Raw genomic sequence first — 20988 nt, forward strand, 5'->3', positions numbered from 1 at the left:
AAGAAGACTTGACTTAATGCACTATTCTGTCCAAGCAGGTATGTTAGGCACGGAGACAAAGTAGCTTAATAACTGAACAGGGTATATGTATCGCTCAGAATATATATAAGTGAAAAAGCTGTGTTTTCCCAAAGAAGAACCAAAGAAAGTATATAAGTGGACATATCTGCAGCATACCACTTCTTAAGTCTTCTACCTTCCTAAATATAGATAAATAAAAATTATTTCCCACCACATTTCATTCTTTTCAAAAGCAGCCATTTGGGGGCACCTGGATGGCTTAGTTGGTTGAGTGACTTGATTTTGGCTCAGGTTAGGGATTGATCCTCGGCTTTGGGCTCCACACTGAGCATGGATCCGGCTTAAGATTCTCTCCCTCCCCCCTCCCTCCGCCCTCCCTCTGTCCTTCCCCCACTCTCTCCCTCTCAAATAAATAATTGCCTCTATCAATCCACTGGAGTCGGCAATAGTCATACTAATTGCCAAAACACTTTAAGAAAAATACTCAACCAAACTTTTTTTTTTTTTTAATTTTTTTTTCAACTTTTTTATTTATTTTTGGGACAGAGAGAGACAGAGCATGAACGGGGGAGGGACGGAGAGAGAGGGAGACACGGAATCGGAAACAGGCTCCAGGCTCTGAGCCATCAGCCCAGAGCCCGGTGCGGGGCTCGAACTCACGGACCGCGAGATCGCGACCTGGCTGAAGTCGGACGCTTAACCGACTGCGCCACCCAGGCGCCCCACAACCAAACTAATTATATTCTTGGTTTGGGTTAGAAGTGGGACAGAGTAGGAGTATACACTAGCTACTCAGGGGTTGTGCAATGTCCCAACTGTGAGTAGGAAGTGCCACAGGAATAGGAAACATGATAAAGTGGTAAATATTAGAAAGTGAGAAATGGCCAGGCTGGGAGACCAACTTGGCATAAAGGATGAGGAAAGAGGAAAATCTGCATGACCCTGAGGTGGTTTGTGTTTTGTTTTGAGCAAAACGAGGCAGAGACAATCACAAAAGCAGCAGCGGCTCACTGAGTGCGCGGCTCACAGATGTTTGCAGCACAAAGTCTCCTGTGTGCCTTCAACATCAGCCTGAAGTTCCTTGAAAATGCCGTGTTCATGTGCCTGTAACTCTTCATCGGTTCTGCCTTCTGCCTGAAGGCTTTTCTTTCCTTATCTTTCCATGAAAGACCTACCTAGACTTCCAGTTGTTTCAATCTTCTCCTCAGTAACACCTCCTGTGACCCGGGGCTGCAGCACTGCACAGCCCCAGGAGAGTATTCACATTTGTTTTATGTAACTGTTGTCCCTGGGAGTTATGCGACCTGACAGTCTCCCTCTGATCTCCCCTAGGCATCAGACATGCTGCTTCCTCTCCTTTCCTTCCTTCCTTCCATCCTTCCTCTCCTTCCTTCCTTTCTCCTTCCCTCCCTCCTTTCCTCTCTCCCTTCCTCCTTCTCTCTCTCTCTTTATATATAGGTAGATATATGTCTCTATCTCTACCTACCTACCTACCTACCTACCTATTATTATCAGTAATCTAGGGCTGCTATAACAAAACATAACACAGAGCACAGCATGGGTGGTGGAAACAAGAGAAATTTATTTTCTCACAGTTCTGGAGGCTAGAAGACAAAGACCAAGGGGCTATGCTGTCATGGTTGATTTCTGATGAGGCCTCTCTACCTGGCTTGTAGACAGCCACCTTCTCCCTTCCTCCTTACATGACCTCCTTCTGGGTACACTCTGAGAAAGAGAGATCTCTGGTGTCTCTTCCTCTTATTAATAAAGATACAAGCTCTGGAAGATTGAAGCCCATTCTTTATGAACTCATTAACCTTAATCACTTCCCTGAAGGTCCTATCTCTAAATACAGTTACATCAGGGGTTAGGGCTTGAACGATGAATTTTGGGAAACACAATTCATTCTATGACACTAAGTATCTATATTTGTTTCATGCCTGTTCACCCCTCGAGCCTGATTATACAGAGTATAATGTTTGTACCTAATTGAAAGGCTGGCACAGCTCCTTTAGAATGCACATTTGGAAGAATTAGCTGATTTGGATGAAAGATAATAAATGCAACATTACACATATAGATCTTAAGATGATGGTAGGACAGTGTCTAAATGGGGAATTGGAAGGAGGAACAGAAGCCCAGAATAAAAAGTGAAGTTGAAGATGCATTTGAGAAAGTTTAGAAACAGAAGTCAACATAACCATTGGCACATTGGTACAATCAAAACAACAGATTCTACCACATTCTTTTATTGTAGCTCCTGTCATTGTTCTGGCATTCAGTTCTTGAGCTCGCCACTAAACTGAAATTCTTTCATCTAATGAGGGCAGTGTGCAGGGGAATGGCATTGGCTCAGTGGAATTCATTTTCTTCATAAAAATTCAAGCTTAACTCCACACTGCTTTGCCAAAGGGTGCCATGACAGTGAATCCACATGCCTTTCCCATGGTGTTCTCCACTTCCCCAACATGTCAAACTGTCTTGTGATAATGCCTCACTAATTTTATGGGATAAGATGGTTTATTACATTGCTTTTTAAACCTATTAGGAAAAAGCAGATTTTATTGTAGGAAAAAAAATCTCCAGATTTGACATTCCACGTCTTCTTTCCAATTAATGGTTAATTAAGATTTAAATTCTATTCAATCATCCCCACCTAGTTTTGTGCCATCATAAATCCTTTGACTGGATAGGCTGTGATGCAGATAAACCACAGGCACAGGTTAGAGTGAAGAAAAAAGAAATGGTATCTTATATGATTTAATGCCATTCAGTTGCAATTATTCATGTAAAACTGGATATAAATGGACATATTCTACATTGGGCATTTAGGATTTGCCTTTTAATAGTCATTGGTATAAGTATGTAAGTTCAGAGTGTTCACTAGTGAATGGTGGTGTTTGATTATTTGCAGAATGACATATCACGTGGAAAGAAAAAGGAGAGCAGCAGCACATTGAATAAATAACAGAATATAAAATTCTCTCTTCGTATTCAGAGTAGAGCCCCAGTGTGGGGCTTGATCCCACAACCCTGGGATCACGACCTGAGCTGAAATCAAGAGTTGGGCACTCAACCTACTGAGCCACCCAGACTCCTCTAGAAAACAGAATTTTAAAAGTTATTTTTAGCAAACACTAATTTGAATAGTATCCAAACGCCTAAATTTCATCAACCCCATTTTTCACTTTTATATAGTGTTGCAATATTATACCTTCTTCTGATGATAAGAAAGAATACTGAAGCGGTGGTGCATTTAAGATGTTATTGTCTTTTGGTGATGTCTGTGAATCCCCATTTTACTTTTTAGAGAGTTTACATTGGCTCCCACGTGACTGATACTCGATTTTATAATATTTAAGATTTATCTGTCTCTTTACTGACATCTACCTTCCAGTTGAAATCTTTTTATAGGAGTTTTCATTAGCGGTTTTGTAAAACTATTATTTCTCTATTATTTATCTCATTTTTGTTTGCCATTTATGCAATCATAGGAAGTCAGTAATGCTTTGAATCATGGCTTGCAATATGTATCATTTATACAGCAATCTTATAACAAGAAGACTGTAGCAAACAGAATGGCGTCAAGAACATTAATCAAATTGTGATATTATTCACTCGGGCTTAATGAGACAGCTGCCCAACTATGTGTACTGGGATCTTTCGGATTTGTAGGCGACTGAGACTAACCTCATGAGAACTGACCATATCTTACACAACAGATTATCTCTAAGACAGTCATATCACTTGAGACTCATTACGTTTTAGCCAATATTACTTATTTGTATCTCTGGACAAAGGCACAAATGTGGAAGCTATCTTAAGCTGCGTTTCTAGTGCTTTAGAAGACTTGTATACCAGTATTGGCCACGAATGTCATATACTAGTGTCAAATAATAACAGAAGAGTTTAAAAAAAATATTTAAAACCAAGACTACAAGCTAGTGACAGGGATTTCTATCGGTAAACTAGCTTTTGGTTGCAAGGCATAGGTTCCTTAGAACAATGGTTTCTAAATGCCCACCCACGGGCTTCCTTTCATTAGTCTGTAGTAGAACAAAACAACTATGGGCAGCACAATACATCTATCATAGAATTAAATTTATCTCATTCAGAAGAGAGTTCTTCTACCCCAGATGCACGTCTTTTGGTGTTAAAATGGTTTTGTATCATGAAATGTCAATAAAGACAGTATGAGATTTTATTTATTTGTGCCTTTTGTCATGTTTTTTAATGACAGAAACTGGCACCCCTACATGCATCCTCCATTTTATATGAAATTGTACTTATCTCAAGACTCTTACAGTTTGGAAGCTGCTCAGTGCAGGGATCCCTCAGGAGCCTTTTGAGATCAGCTATCCCCTTTGCTCTCCAACACACAGCCCCTTCCCAGCCTCAGGTTCATGCCACAGAAACACAGAGTGTTCTTACAGAATCTTGCAAACAATAGGAGAGAGCCTGCCCCGAGCAACAAATGTCTTTCTTCTAGGCAATTGTAGCAGCAGCATGGGCCATCAGAAGGGTGGCTTGTCATCTACAAGAGCAGTCCGGTGTGGAAGATAACCTTGTCTAGAGAAGGAAGAGAGAAGGAATCTACTTCTGTCTTTCCTTAGGCAAGGACAAAATTATCTCAACTCTTCTTAGTTCACTTTAAACCTCACATCCCATTTACAGAAAAACATGATAGGATTCAGAAAGCTTTTGTGGTTTGTTTATGGTCTCATAGTGAGGGGTAGACTTAGAAATCACAAATCTCTGACTTTTCTGAGTTGCAAGCGACAGCTTTTAAGAAAAGAATCTTGGAGGGAAGATTTGGAAATAATCCGCTGAGGCATACAGATGACAAACAACTCAAGTAAATGTTATGGGGGTTGTGAAAATGAAGCATCTGAAAACGTAACTATTATTGGTGAAATATTACCCTAATATATTATTTCATGAAATGATCCTTGTGTTTACCTATGCCCTGAAACATTCTGCATCCATCTGCAACGTTTATTCTGCTGGAGATAAATAGCTTCTAGTCTCCCTACTTAGTTCTACATGGTTAAATGACTCCTTCAGTTCACAGCTATTTTTTAATTAAAGGAAATGCATGTTCCCCTCTGGCTATGGTTCTCAACACTGAGAAACGTCATGTAACAGAATCAAGGCAAATTTCCCCCTACAACCAAAAGCTTTGTGATCACGCAGTTTTCTAGGGATATTGGGTCTGGCGGTTCTGTGGCTAACGGACCTGTGCTGGCTTTTCCAAGAGAGAAGAAGCAGACAATGTGTAAGATTTGCTGAATGAAAGAACAGTTGGGGAACACAGGTAAACAGGTGGGGTTACCTTAAAGCTGTCCCCTCATCCTGCTCTGCAATATGGGTGCACTGCAACAAAGCACTGTCTGCGCCCTACCTACAAAAGACTTAAACCTGAAGGCTGATTTAGAACGCGATTTTGAGTGGTCCATTTTACTTCCCACTGCTTTCTTCAATACTCTTAGTTTTCTTTTCTCTTGCGAAGTGTTCCGGATGTTATTAATTTGTGGTTGTGAGGTCTAAAGATTGTTATTACACTGTTGGCTGTTATACCTCAGATCCAAATAGGCCCCGAGAGGCCGTTATTCTCAGCAAAACTAGTCTGTCTAGATTTTATCTGGGTTGCAAGTGTCTGCAAAAATCAGCCTTCAGAGTAAGTCCTTTTATTAAGATTTCTAGTTTTGCCTTGTGCATTTCTTTTATTTCGCCTGCCCCCGGGGAACATTTAATGAGCAACAAGTATAAAGTTGCTCCCGAGCCCCAGTCAGTTCCCCCTTCAGGAGCCTGGAAGTTTGACATTTTGTTTTGACTTTGAATTGGAGAGCCAGAAAGAGGGAACCAGGTAGGTGTTGTGGAAAATAGCGTGTGGGAAGTGACTACCACAGAGGCCAATGCCGGTCTCAGTTTGGATTAGTCAGTTTATTTCAATGAACAAGCCTATGAAACAAGATGAATATGTTTGAATATTTGGAGAAATGAGAGCCCTGAATAAAGAACTTTAAATACTGCTGTCTGTGCAAACTAGTCTTTCTGGAGGAAAAGGGGAAATGAGGTATTCAAAAGGGAGTTGCTGACTGCTGCATAACCCTAAACCATGAAAATGCTCTACAGTGTCATTGCCGTATCCACAGAAGGGACTGAGAGCTGGAGTGCTACCAAGGACCAAGAGGAAAAAGTGCCGTATACTTGAGGAAATTGAGGGGAAGTGAATACTGTAATAAGACACTGTAAGCCATTTTGTGAGTCAGGCTCTGCTATCCCAGTCTTGCCTTGTACAGCTCCTTATAGCTGGATGATCTGGATTGGCTTCAGGCATCCCCATTTCTGGGCCAATCCTGAGAGGGGGAGGAAATGCAGCAGGAGCCCCACAGTCCCTGTGAACTGGGAAGTGCAATTGATTTGGAATCTTCGATGTGACTTCCAGACTCTGTATTCTGCCCCGCTGTCCTGCCTGGTGCTCTAACCTTTCTGGAAAAAGAGACCCTTCTACCCCTAGTCTGTTTGACTTGTGTCTTCGTGCCCTCCCCTACTTGGGTTGACCAGGGGAGTGGACCTAAGAATAGAGTTTGTCTCTTTCCTACCTCCTGAAAACTAGTAGGGGGTCCTATCCAGCATGAACAGTCTTTCACAATGGCATCCATTTCTGACACCACTCCTGCCTCCCAAAAGCCTGACTTTCCTTGGACCTATGAGAAACAGCGTACCAAAGTGGTTAATAATGCAGGTTACTGCCTGGGTTCCAATCCCCGCTCCATCATCTACTAAAGCTGTTTAGTTTTAGTTATTCAACCTATCTGAAATCTCAGTTTTCTAACCAGGAACATAGAAGTAATAATATACTTAACCCTTTGAGTTGGAAAGAAAATCAACTGAGAACATAGTAAATTCTTGGGAAGAATGAGTGACAGTTATGTTGACGGTTTGCTATCCCTGTACTCAGTATGTCTGATCAAATCCCCCATTTTGAATGTCTGTGATTATTTGGACCGGCACAGAACTAAGGAAGTACAACATGGATCATATTACTGTATTGCCCAGCTGCCTCTTCGGGTGCACAAGGAGATTACTAGAGATAATAGTAATTTGGGGAAGAAATGCTTTAATATATATATTTTTTACTTTCGAAAGTGACCTTTTAGAAAATTTGAAATAACATTAGACACAAGAGGCAAAAAGATTGCTACACAGAAATACCAATATACCCTTTATCCAGAGATCCTTTCAAGTTTTGCTCATTGTCCCAGCCATGTCCAAGGATATGACAACATGGACAATAGCACCGTTCCCAGATTCCATTTGGCACCCAGCTGTCATGTGTCTCTAGGTTCCTTCAACTGGGGGGCATTTCTTAGTCACATCACATCTTGACCTTCATGACCTTGACATTTCTGAAGTTGCTGGGCATTTCTTTCGTAGAGTTTTTCTTATTGTAGTATTGCTTACTGTTTCCTCCAGAAGAGAACCACATTACGCATTTTTGGTGAGTATATTGCAGAAGGGAGGTAGGTAGTGTTCTCATTGAATTCTACCAGGTGGCACATGTCCCATTACTGAGGGCACTAATTTGATTCCCTGATAAATACAATGTCTGTGAGGATTCTCCTCTGGAACATTACTTTGGAGTTACTAAGCATTTTTCTGTGGAGAGACTTTTGTTTCATGCAAATGCCCCATTCTTCAGCACACTTTCACTGCTAGATGCAGTAGCTATTGAATTTATTATCAGCGCAATGCATAGAAGTGGTGGTTTTCAAATTGCAATACTTTTCCTGTATTTATTATTTGATAGAAAAGAATAGTTTCTTTAATCTCTACTTATTTGTATTAGTTCAATGGCTTAGTTTCTTTAATCTCTACTCATTTTTATTAGTTCAATGGTTTATAACCCACCAATATGATTATTTATTTTGATGCTTAAATTTTTAGGAACCCCTTCGAACTAGATAATTTCTCCTAACGTGTTTCCTTCATTCTTTCAGGACTTCCTTTGTTTTTGGCACAAGATGTTCCAAGTTCATTTTCTACTTTCCTTGACCCCAATTGGGATAAGCTACTTCTCCATGAAGGCTTGGTTCTTTTAGTGGAGAATAGTATGTAGAAATAGAAACAGAAATAATAGAAACCAGGGTCTGGATGTAAGGTATGTTCATTGATACTGGGGCCTTGATGTCTGACGTGTGCCTTTCACTTACATTTTCCATTAAATCTCTTATTTCATTCTACACTACAGAATTTATAATTCATTTGAATCTTCCTCTGTTCCATATTCGTATTTACTTCTTCATCAGTGAGAAACCAAGCCCCGTCATCCTCAATATATTTCTTATTTGCTCAATCCCCTTATGTAGGCAAGTTCCCAGCTTACCAAATTTCCTCACCCCCACCCCCACCCCTGATACTCCATCGTGGCACAACCACCATTACTGGACCTGCCTGATGTCAGGAAGGAAGGAAGGGAGAGAGGGAGGAAAGAAGGAGGAAGGGAAGAAAACAGAAGATTAACAGAATTGTCTTAATTTGGTCATGGTTTCAATGGGTGCTTATATTACTTAAAACATTCCTAAAACTACCGTTAAGTTTTACTTTTGTTGATCATTCCGTTCCTATGAAATTGCTGTTGGTTTTGTCTTTTGATTATTATTTGGTTCCTCTCACATTCTTTGTCATGACCAGGTTCTCAGACACTGAAAGTAATAATGGGAGGGAGAGGTAATCAGTATGGTAGGTCATGCACACAAACCTTGGACCTTTCATTGTGCCTGGATGATAGAGTACTGAGTGACAACTCTTAACGAGATCCTATGGTGTGTGTGTGTGTGTGTGTGTGTGTGTGTGTGTGTGTGTGTGAGCGTGTGTGTCTGGGGAAGGAAGCAGAGAATAGTTTGTCAAAGGAATGGTAAGGTCTATTTCCAAAAGAAGGAAGAAAAAAAATGTGTATCTTCTTTTCAATCCACATCTCTCTCCTGATTCATTGTGACAGTCTCCAAACTCATCTTTACCTTTGATCTTCTTAGCTTTTTTAGTGGAGGCCATTCATTATTCTCCACTAAGCTGACAACACTTCTTTATCCTCTACCACTCTGGGTCCGATTTTGCCTGGTGGGCATCTCCATTGTATCATTAATGGCACTAATTTGAATTTGTCGTTATCAAGAAACTCTGAAGTTCTCCGGAACAGGAATCTTTTGATTCACTTTCAATCCCAAGCCTGAAAGTACCTCGAATTTAATAAGTGCACAATAAACATTTGCTGAATGGATAAATTAATGGATGTATGAGAGTGACCTAAGGAAGCTAGTTAGATACTGTCATCTCTTCCTTTGCAAGTTAGTATTTACAGTTGATTATTTTGGAGCAAGGTTCAGGAGTCTGCACTTTTAACTAGAGTCCCCAAGTGATTCTACTTAGGTCACACTTCAGGAAAAATTGAGATATGCTTCCATGTTCTTAATTTCAAATTTTAAAAACTAACTTCATTCTCCAGTGCCACCATTAGAGCACTTTCTTGAGTGTTGAAGACACTAAATGATTATATGTTTTAAGAGGCATTGGGATGCAACCCTGATTACCTATTAGCTTTCTGGGATGCACATTAACACAGCATTATTTTCCTTCTATTGTATCATGTAGGCCACTTAAATATTTCTTTACATTCTTCCAAATAGCTCTTCACTACCTATGCATTTCACAGCTGAATCTAAAGTGAAACTTCCCATTTCTAAGAAATACGGACATACAGTTACTCTCGATTTGTAAAATGCAATTAACAACCTTTTAGGATTACAAAATTGTTAATGCATGAGAACAAAGGCAATGGGCTTAAAAGTATTGACACCTAAAAGACATTTACAGATAACCTGGTCTCATAGACTATGCACAGGACTAGATAAGTGGCAAATGTGTTTTTTTTTTTTTTAATTTTATTCATTTATTTTGAGAGAGAGAGAGAGAGAGCACAGAAGGGGCAGAGAAAGAGAGGGAGAGAGAAAGAATCCCAAGCAGGCTCCATTCCATCAGTGTGGAGCCCTACGAGGGGCTCAAACCCAAGAGAACTGTGAGATCATGACCTGAGCTTAAGTCAGACACTTAACCAACTAAGCCACCCTGGTGCCCCAACATGTTTTGTTATCATGGCATACTTTTTTTCCTTTCTAAGTATTCAGGCTCATATTAATAGATTATATAGTTTTCTGCATGACTGGATTGCTTTATATACTTTCTAACTAAATGATCCCATAAGGAAAACCAAGATTTATTCCCACTTATATCCACACTTTGTTCAATAAAAAAACAGAGAGTTGTGAAAGTTATGTATGAATTGCATGTTCTCTTTGTCTAATAAGATGGACAGTGTTTGTGTTTGAAGAAACATAATAAGAAAAGGCAGGCTTGTTTATGTCTGTGATGTCTATAGGTATGAGCATGTCAACTGGTGAGAGAAGAGTCTGCACTCGTTCCTGTGGGAGGATTCACTCTGGAGAGTGGGAATCTTCAGTGACAAGGTTTTACCCCAGGTCAGATCAGCCAGGCACGTGGCTGAAGTAGGGAGGTCAAGGCCATGGCCACCACTTCAAAGCCCCAGAGCCAGGCTCTGGGCCTCTCACTGAACCAGTCACATCCCATTTTCACATCTGATGCAAAGAGTTGTCTGTTCCACTCACCTGCTGGCCTTTGCATTTTATCATTGTATTTTATAGCCTCTATTCTTCCCATGTCTCCTCTTTCCCTCTGCACATGGAAGTTTACAATAGAGCCCCAGGGCCCTGAATAAGTGGATCATACGCTCAAAGTATGATGCCTATTTGGCAAGAGGAGTTTGAATGGCACTCCTCCTACACCGATTTACAGAAAGGAAAGGAAGGACATTATCACAGATAAAATCTGTGGATTAATCTTTCTCTCTGTCTTTCATTCTTATTTATTTTTTTTTTTTAATTTTTTTTTTCAACGTTTTTATTTATTTTTTTTGGGACAGAGAGAGACAGAGCATGAATGGGGGAGGGGCAGAGAGAGAGGGAGACACAGAATCGGAAGCAGGCTCCAGGCTCTGAGCCATCAGCCCAGAGCCCGACGCGGGGCTCGAACTCCCGGACCGCGAGATCGTGACCTGGCTGAAGTCGGACGCTTAACCGACTGCGCCACCCAGGCGCCCCTTTCATTCTTATTTGAGAGGGGAAAAGGGGGCCACATTTTAGAGAACTGGAGTCAGAGAAAGCATTTTTTAAAGTCTATCACAGTAGAAAAAGTGGAAATAAACCACTTGTACACAGTAATAGCTACTGCAGAAGTGACTAATACAGTATATCTCTATCATTGCTCAAACAATGACACAAAAATTCTACCACAGCCACAATATTTATAGAATTTTGAGTGTCAAGCAATGCCAAAGCAAAGTGAAATTGAGTCACAAGCAGCTATTAGTCAATAAAGGTTACTCTCTGGATGGTGTGTTCTCCTAAGGGGATCTCTGCATTAGTAGCTACGGTTTCAGAGTCCCGTTATCCCTGAAATTCTCTGCCTGTGTTAATAGATGTTTATCCTCAGTCACCAGTTTATTCAGTAGACTGTTGTGTGCATGTGGTTACTGAGTGAGTGTTTAATCAGTGCTCACTAAACTGGCAGAATTTGGCTCCAGTAACAGTAATGCTCTCAAGAGAGAATGTACTGTTAAGACAGTTCATTAAGAACAACAGGGACCAAGTACATTTCTTTCATCCTTGAGTATACCTATTCAACCATGACGAACCAGCTGGGCTGGTAGTCAATGAAAAAAAGAGAAAAAGCCTAGCTTATGTTAGTCTTTATTCTGCTAACTTGTTTTCCGCAGATCAGGCTATGCCACTGACATTCCTCAGGGGAATTAGCAATGCAATTGCCACTTAATTACAGTGCTCTATCATAGATCAATTTTTACTTTAGAGAATTATGCTGGGAAATGTGCCTTAGGAGTCTTATTTCTCTGTACATATAGAGAGAGTTTCTCTTTGTTATCTTAAAATAAACATTTCACAGGAAAGATAGACTAAGGCTGTTTGTATCAGAAAAGCCAGAGCTGTCAAAGCTCCCTTAAATTTGATTTCTCTAGAAATGGAAGCATTCACAGAACCACAGGACTGGGAGAAATTTAGAGGAAGCTGCTCACCATGAAAGAGAGGGAGAGGAAATGCTCAAAGCTTGTCTTCAGTGAGCAAGGAAAGAAAAGACAGGCATGTTTTCTTGGAGAAAGGGAGAGAGGGAGTTTTTTGCTTCTTCCTACCTCAGATCCCAGATCAGATTATTCCCCAGAATGCATCAAAATCCATTAAGAGACCATCTCTCATAGCAGATTTGGGCAAGATTTCATTAATGAATGGAAGCGTAGTTAAAGCCATCCTCACCACTAACTTGCTCTGTAACCTTGGACAAATTTCTTAGTATCCTGGTACGTCAGGTTCCTCATCTATAAAATGGGAATAATACTAGTATATACTTACAACAGAAAAGTTTGTTATAAATATTAAAGAAACGAATGTGCTTAAAGCTTAGCCTCTTGGTCAGACTCTTATTGTTTGGTTGATTGTTTTTTTTAGTAGAAGTTAACATAAATTAGCTTTTTAAAGTTGAAATGTATTTGACATATGACATTACGTACATTTAAGGTATACATGTTAATTTGCTACATTTATATATTTAATATGTTTGCCATTGTAGCAATAGTTAGCACCTGTATCACATCACATAATTATCATTTCTCATTTTAATAACCTCTTTTAATGTTTAGGCTTAGCGTTGCAACTCTCAATTATATTACTAAACTGTAATTCTGTCATTCTTTTGTTCCTCTTCAATGGTAATTTTTGCCAGCAGTTTGACTTTTTCTATCAGTTCTTCCTCTAGTAATTTATTTAAAAAATCAGAATTGTGAAAAAAATTGAGAATTGATAAATTTAATTTTAACCGGACAATTTATCTTACAGAGCAAAACCATGTTTTTGGTACACGTAGGTAAGGGCAACTAAAGAAATTCATATTTACTAAGTTCCCTCAACATCTACTACATTTCCATATGGTAGATGATAAAATTTCTTTCCACAGTGAAAAAAAAAATCAGGCTCAGGGAGGTAAAATGGCATTTTTAATGCATCAATAATTTTCTAAGCTTTTCAATGATAAGGACCTTTCCAAAGACGTAAAAATATCACAGATCACTTCGTCTCGATAGTCATAAGCGTTGTTATTGTTGAATGAGAATAAACATAGTGATAATAGTTGAGTATAATTGTATATTTTTTTTTTTAAATTTTTTTTTCAACGTTTTTATTTATTTATGGGACAGACAGAGACAGAGCATGAACGGGGGAGGGGCAGAGAGAGAGGGAGACCCAGAATCGGAAACAGGCTCCAGGCTCCGAGCCATCAGCCCAGAGCCTGACGCGGGGCTCGAACTCACGGACCGTGAGATCATGACCTGGCTGAAGTCGGACGCTTAACCGACTGCGCCACCCAGGCGCCCCAGAGTATAATTGTATATTATATGAATTATAATTGTAGCAAAATAAAAATGAAAAAAGCAGCTTATGTTTTTATTCAGCCTATAAATTATGATGTACACATTAGTCCAAACCTAGACTTCTTGCAATAACTCTGCGTGGACCTCCAGGGCTTTTGAATCAACAGTTTTAGGAACCTCACCCTATATAATTATGCATAATTATAATTATTATAATAATTTATTATATAATCATACTATTGATTATATATTATTATATTATTGCTTATTATGTAATTGATTATATGATCTAATCATATAATCATTGACTATGTAACATGTTTCACAGCAGTTTTGAAGCATTTTTAAATATTTGGTTTTTTCACAATTTCATTTAGATTAAGTTTACTAACAATATAATATTTATATAAATGAGATTTAATAAATATCAACTTGAATGGATGTCTTTCATTGCTATTAAAATAAGCATTTCCTCACGTAGAGTATGTGTGTTTTAGGGAATATTTTTGTGGGGCCTCACGTTAACAAGAAAAACAGTTTTATAAGGCAGGGAGTAACAATTTTAGATCCAACCATTAGTCAGAAACTTTTGTAAATAAATCTGCTTTATATTCTAGTCACAGTAACATTATGAAATGAGTAGTTATCATAAACATTGATTTAAAAAATCACCAGCTTGGGGTGCCCAGGTGGCTCAGTTGGTTAAACATCCAACTCTTGGTTTTGGCTCAGGTCCTGATCTCATGGTTCATGAGTTCGAGCCCCCTGTCGGGCTCTGTGCTGACAGTGCAAAGCCTGCTTGTGATTCTCTCTCTCCCTCTCTCTATGTTCTTCCCCCATTTGCATGCTCTCTCTCTCTCTCTCAAAATAAATAAAAAATAAATTAGAAAAAATCACCAGCTGATGAATTCCTTTTGTTTGATCTGCTTTAAAGTTCTGAGAAGAACTGGAAATTTCATCCCCTCTGACTCTATCTTATCTTATCTTATCTTATCTTATCTTATCTTATCTTATCTATCTTTTATCCTATCTTATCTTTTTTTTTCAACGTTTTTTTTTTTATTTTTTTTATTTTTGGGACAGAGAGAGACAGAGCATGAACAGGGGAGGGGCAGAGAGAGAGGGAGACACAGAATCGGAAACAGGCTCCAGGCTCTGAGCCATCAGCCCAGAGCCCGACGCGGGGCTCGAACTCCCGGACCGCGAGATCGTGACCTGGCTGAAGTCGGACGCTTAACCAACTGCGCCACCCAGGCGCCCCTTATCTATCTTTTAAGTAGGCTTTGAGCCCAGCCCAGAGCCCAGCTCGGAGCCCAGCATGATGTCTAAACTCATGACCCTGAGATCAAGACCTGAGCTGAGAACAAGTCAGACACTTAACGGACTGTGTCTGTCTTTATTACCTGATATGACTGACAGTGTTGACTTTTAGATACCACTTCTTCTCTTTTTTTTTTTTGAAGCAAGAAGGCAAAACACAGTAAAATACATACTGTAGCACTTCCTTTACTTTTGTTCTTTCCATTTGTATAATTTATGTAGATAGACCATAAGAAACAGAATATAATAAGACTACTGTACCATACTTTCCTAAAAGCAGTTGACAAAATCCATACATTAAGAGAACAAAGCAGTATTGTCTCATGACAAATGACTATCCTGACATGTATAAAGCAGAGTAAGCTACTAAGCTTGTATAATTTACTCAGTTAACAACTAATTGCTTCTTTTTTGTTAGGAGTTTGCCACCAGAACACAGGTCTTAGGAAAACATCACTAAATTTGAGCCAAAATGGAAAAGGAAAAGACTCATATCATATTGCTATCATTGGACATGTAAATTCAAGCAAGTCTATTACTACCAGCCATCTGTTCTACGAATGTGGTGGAATCAACAGAATAACCATCAACATTTTTGAGAATGAGACTGCTAAGATGGGAAAGTCCGCTTTAGATATGCCTGGGTCTTGGAAAAACTTAAAGCTGAGTGTGAATATGGTATCACCACAGGTCTCCTCTTATGGAAATTTGAGACCAGCAAGTATGTGGCCATCACTAATGCTCCAGGACACAGAGACTTTATCAAAAACATGATCACAGGCATATCTCAGGCTGACAGTGTTGTTCTGACAGTTGCTGCTGGTATTTGTAAATTTGAAACTGGTGTTTCCAAGATTGAGAAGACCAATTAGCATGCCCTACTGGCTTACGTGTTGGGTTTGAAACAACTAACTGTCGGCCTTAACACCATGGATTCTACTGAGCCACTCTACAGTTAGAAGAGAAATGAAGAAGTCAGGCTCTACATCAAGAAAGGTTTCTATAACGTTAGCACGGTAGCATTTGTGCCCATTTCTGGTTGCAATGGTGGAACATGCTGGAAATAAGTGCTCAAGATGTTGGTTCAAAAAATGGAAATTCGCTATGAAGATGGAAGTGCCAGTGGTGCTACACTGCTTGAAGTTCTGGAAATATCCTGCCACCAACTCATGCAATTGACAAGTCCTTCATCTGTCCCTTCAGGTTGTTTATAAAATTGGTAGTATTAGTATAGCTGCTGTGGGCTGCATGGAGACTAGTGTTCTAAACCAAGCATAATGGGGCACCTGGCTGGCTCAGTGGGGTGGAACATGCAAATCTTGATCTCAGGGTCGTGAGTTCAAGCCCCGGCATAGAGCTTACTTAATAAAAGAAAAATAAACCAGGCATAACGACCATCTTCACTTCGGTTAACATTACAACTGAAGTAGTGTCAATTGAAATGCATTTTGAAACTTTGTGCGAAGCTCTGCCTAGGAACACCACGGACTTCAATGTCAAGAACACGTCTATCACAGAGGCCTGTTGTGACCATGTGGCTGATAACAGCGAAAATGACTCCACTGATGCAAGCGGCTGTCTTCACTGTTCAGGTGATTATCCTGAACCATTCAGGCCAGATCAGTGGGGACTATCCATGTGAGCTGGAGTGTCACATTGTTCACATTTCTCGTAAGTTTGCCAAGCAGTGAAAGAAGATTGATAGCTGCTCTGGTAAAAAAGATGAAATTTGGCCCCAATTCTTGAAATCTAGTGGTGCTACTAACATTGAAATGGTTCCTGACAAAATTGTGTGTGTTGAAAATTTCTGACTATTATCCTCTGGGTCATTTTGCTGCTCCTGATATGACGGAGACAGTTATTATGGGTATCATCATGGCAGTGGACACCAGAGGCTGCAAAGTCACCAACTCTGCTCATAAAACCCAGATTGGCTGAATGAATATTATTTAGAACATGGCACTCTGTCTTGGTTGCTTGTGGAAGAATGTCTCAGAGCCGTTTGTCTCGCTTGGCCATTTCAGTTTAATACCTAAAGACTGGTCAATGATAGACGTGCTACGTAAAACATACAGAAAGGAAGGAATGTTTTCCCGACCATTTTTTGTGGCAATTTTAAGTTGTTAGATTTTAAAATCAGTACTTTTAAAATAGAAACATCTTGACCAAAATCGGTCAGAGAATTTTGAGACCAATTAAAACAAAGTTTGATAAACCTGTGTCTTCTTTTGGTCAGCACCAAAGCTTCCCATAGAATTTCCTGGGCAAAGATGTAAGGAGAAACTAATGCCCATGATCTATTTCTGGTATTCCATTTGCCAGAACTTGATGAATTGGATATTTTAGAGTTAAATGATTATTCTCAGGGCAGTGATTAAAGTGTTTTTTCTTCATTTACATCTAATAAAGAGGATCATCTCTTGATTTAGATACTCCACGAAAAGTTATGGGAGGGATCTGTCATTTTCGATTTTCACATTTCTTAGGATAGAAGAACTAAGAGTAACTTGTTATGTTATGTATAACTTCATAAGAGGGCCAAAATTCTGCAGTATTAGAAGCCATGTATGTGACATAGAGAATTTAGTTTTATGTATTCTATAAATATTTAGTTAACTTGTTGGTACAATCTCTTACACTTAGTTTCCCAGTTCTTAAATGCATTGTCACATCTCCAAATAATGCAGTCAAGTTTATTAAAATAAAAGAGTCTGAATTATAAGGTTAAGTATTTTGGATTGGCCTACTTCTAAGAGTTAATGCTGTCCAGTTTCTAGGACAATAAAGATACTAAAAGTTGAAAAGTAAAAAGAATAAAAGAATAAAAAGAATAAAAAAGAATAAAATAATTCTTTTTCTTCTAAGGGTGGAATAGCTTGTTGCATATTAGTACCTTTACCATAAACCAATAGAAAAACTGGAAAAAAAAATCTGTTTGATACCACTGAAGAGATATCAAGGCAACTAAGATTTCAAGAGTTAGGATCCTGGAATAAAGAAACAAAAATTAGGGTAAACCCCACATTATAACTAGTCTAAAAATTTTACAACTGCTTTTAAAATGCCCTTAAGGCGTTTTAAGCACTTTAAGATAGGCTAAAAGGACAAGCAGAATGTGGTAATAAGAAATTAGCAAGCTGAATAGAGATTCTGGCAACTATGTGGGACCATGAAAACAAAAATTACAATTAGGGCCAGTGAAGGACATTCTGACTTCCAGTTTATATCTAAAAGGTATACATTCTAAAAATAAGATCAATCACTGAGAAACTTAACAGAAACCCATGGGGGAGGGGAAGAAAAAAAAAAAAAAGAGGTTAGAGTGGGAGAGAGCCAAAGCGTAAGAGACTCTTAAAAACTGAGAACTGAGGGTTGATGGGGGTGGGAGGGAGGGGAGGGTGGGTGATGGGTATTGAGGAGGGCACCTGTTGGGATGAGCACTGGGTGTTGTATGGAAACCAATTTGACAATAAATTTCATATATTAAAATAAATAAATAAATAAATAAAAAATAAAAATAAAAATAAGATCAATCAAAAATAGACCAACCTTCATAAAAGAGTGAAATCCAGCTTTGAATCCTATTTAAACTGCCTCTATTTTAATAGCTTTCCTGAAAGCAAAATTACATACTCTATGAAAAAAGATAATGTCAGTAAGGGCCTCAAATTATATTTGCAATTATATATATAAGTTATCTGAAATTCGACAAAAAATGATCAAGTATGCCACAAGAATAACTAGCCAAAGAAAAACAAAAGCACAAGAGTTAAAAACAGACAATAAGAGTGGATCCATCAGTGATTATAGGTATTGGAGTTATCAGTTGTGAACATTCATATAATTGATTGATATATTCAATAAAATAGATGACAAAATGAAGAAATTCAATATGATATAACTGGAATGTATGAAAATATTCTAATGGAAAACACAAAATTTAAAAATATAGCAAATGGCATAATAAACTTTTTTTTAAAGGGTACACATTTAACAGTAATTTACATGCAGCAGAATTGAGAACTATGAACCAAAAATAAAGTCACTAGAAAATATATAGATTAAAGCATGCCCCCCCAAAAAAACAAAACAAAAAAACAAAGAAAAGCCCCCAAAAGATGAAAATACAAAAAATACCTTAAGCAATCCATAGGTAAGAAAGAAAAAAGCCCATCACATGTGAAATTGCAGTTTTAGAAGGAGGGGAGAGTGTGAAAAGGCAGAGGCAATTGCTGATGAGATCAGAGCTGAGAATTTTTTTTTAAACTTAGAAACCATAACCATCCACAGATTAGAGAAATTCTATGAATCCCCAGAAGTGTAAATCAAACAAAACTGTACCTAGGAACCTGGGAAATTTATATTAAAATTTATGAAAACCAAAGGCACAAAACAAAAACCCTGAAAGCAGGCAGAGGGCAACAAATCATATAATACTTTCGGTCCAAAGCCTGACTTTTCCACAGAAATTATGGAGGCAACTAGACAATGAATCACAAATTTTAAAATGTAGAAAGGGATTAACTGCCAGCTTAGCGAAAAGGTCCTTCAAAATAAAGGCACATCAAAGATACTCGCAAAAGCAAGAAAAATTTGGGAGAACCATTACCAATAGCCTCACACTAAACCAAAATAAAACAAAGGAAAAAAAACACACAGGGAATCCTTCAAGTAGAAGAAAAATTATTACAGTTGGGAAGTAGAAATACACAACAAAGTGATGAGAAATGAGACTCAATAAGTACTGGAAGTATAAAATAATAAAGTATTTAAAATATATGTAGAATTAAAGGGCATCAAAATAATAACACCAAGTTTGGAGGGAAAAAATGGAATTAATCTAAGATTCTTATATTGCCTGGAATTTAGTATTTGTATTTTTTAAATATTTTTTTTTATTTTTTTTTTCAACGTTTTTATTTATTTTTGGGACAGAGAGAGACAGAGCATGAACGGGGGAGGGGCAGAGAGAGAGGGAGACACAGAATCGGAAACAGGCTCCAGGCTCCGAGCCATCAGCCCAGAGCCTGACGCGGGGCTCGAACTCACGGTCCGCGAGATCGTGACCTGGCTGAAGCCGGACGCTTAACCGACTGCGCCACCCAGGCGCCGCTGTATTTTTTAAATATTATACCCTGTAAGTTAAAGAAGCATGTAATAATATCTAGGATGATAACTCCAAAAGGTGAAATAATTAACTAATAAGCTAAATAAAGCAAAACTGAAATGAAAAAAATGATATCAAGAAAGTAGAGAAATACATCCATGTTGGAGAAACTGGTATTGGCTTATACTCCTATAGTCAACAATTTAAAAAGCTAGGGCAAAAATAAGAGCTATAAAATTACATTAAAAATATAAAAATTATAAAATTATTAAAATTTATGAAACTTATTGGTGGCTTCTGGATAGCAATTAGCCAAAAGCTATGATACTTGATAGAAGGAAGGCCTATGAAAAGAACCTCATATCTCTCCTGGCTTTCAACTTGAGGAACTTTGCAAAGTGCAATGTAAGACCTAATAGAAAGGGATGATCTAGGTGGGCAGAAGAAAAGGGAGGTTGAAATTTGGGGCTGACAAGACAGCTGGGATTTCTGGGCCATAATATTGGATGGGTCAAAACTGCATAAAAGTAGCCCTAAGAAAACCTAAACTGAAATTCATCTCAGGCCCCTGAGCATATATATGCTAAAACTCTGGAAGGCATGGCAGAGAAAGGCTGTTGGGAAACTGAGGAACTGAGTGAAGACTTCAGATATCAGTAGGTGTGGAGAAGATATAAGTGTTCAGCATAACCAGAATACAGAGACTATGGAGAACACCATGGGCTTTTAAGTGAGACTCACGAAAGTAAGAGTAAATTTCAGATCCTAGAAAGAGGCATAATTAAAATAGACGTGTTCTAACAAAGCCTAAAATCAAGCATCAACAGAGGCATAAAAGATGACCTATGTCACTAAACTGCCTGAGGCGTAAAACCTAATACTCTTTAGAAGAGTATAACACAATCCATAAACTCTACACTAAATCTTCCACAATCTTTAGCATATAATAATTATTATTGACATTGACAGAAAACTGAGGGTAAAGAGATACAAGGAAGTAAAAGCAGACACAGAGGATGATCATAGT

General features: G+C 38.6%; 1 pseudogene; it reads left to right on the forward strand.

Moving 5' to 3' along the window:
- The first annotated feature begins 6139 nt into the window (after positions 1–6139).
- Positions 6140–16792, forward strand: LOC112862604 (elongation factor 1-alpha 1-like; annotated as a pseudogene).
- The last annotated feature ends 4196 nt before the right edge of the window (positions 16793–20988 follow it).

Source organism: Puma concolor, chromosome B2 (assembly GCF_028749965.1).
Source record: "Puma concolor isolate L17-30 chromosome B2, mPumCon1.1.hap2, whole genome shotgun sequence".
Lineage (NCBI taxonomy): Eukaryota > Metazoa > Chordata > Mammalia > Carnivora > Felidae > Puma > Puma concolor.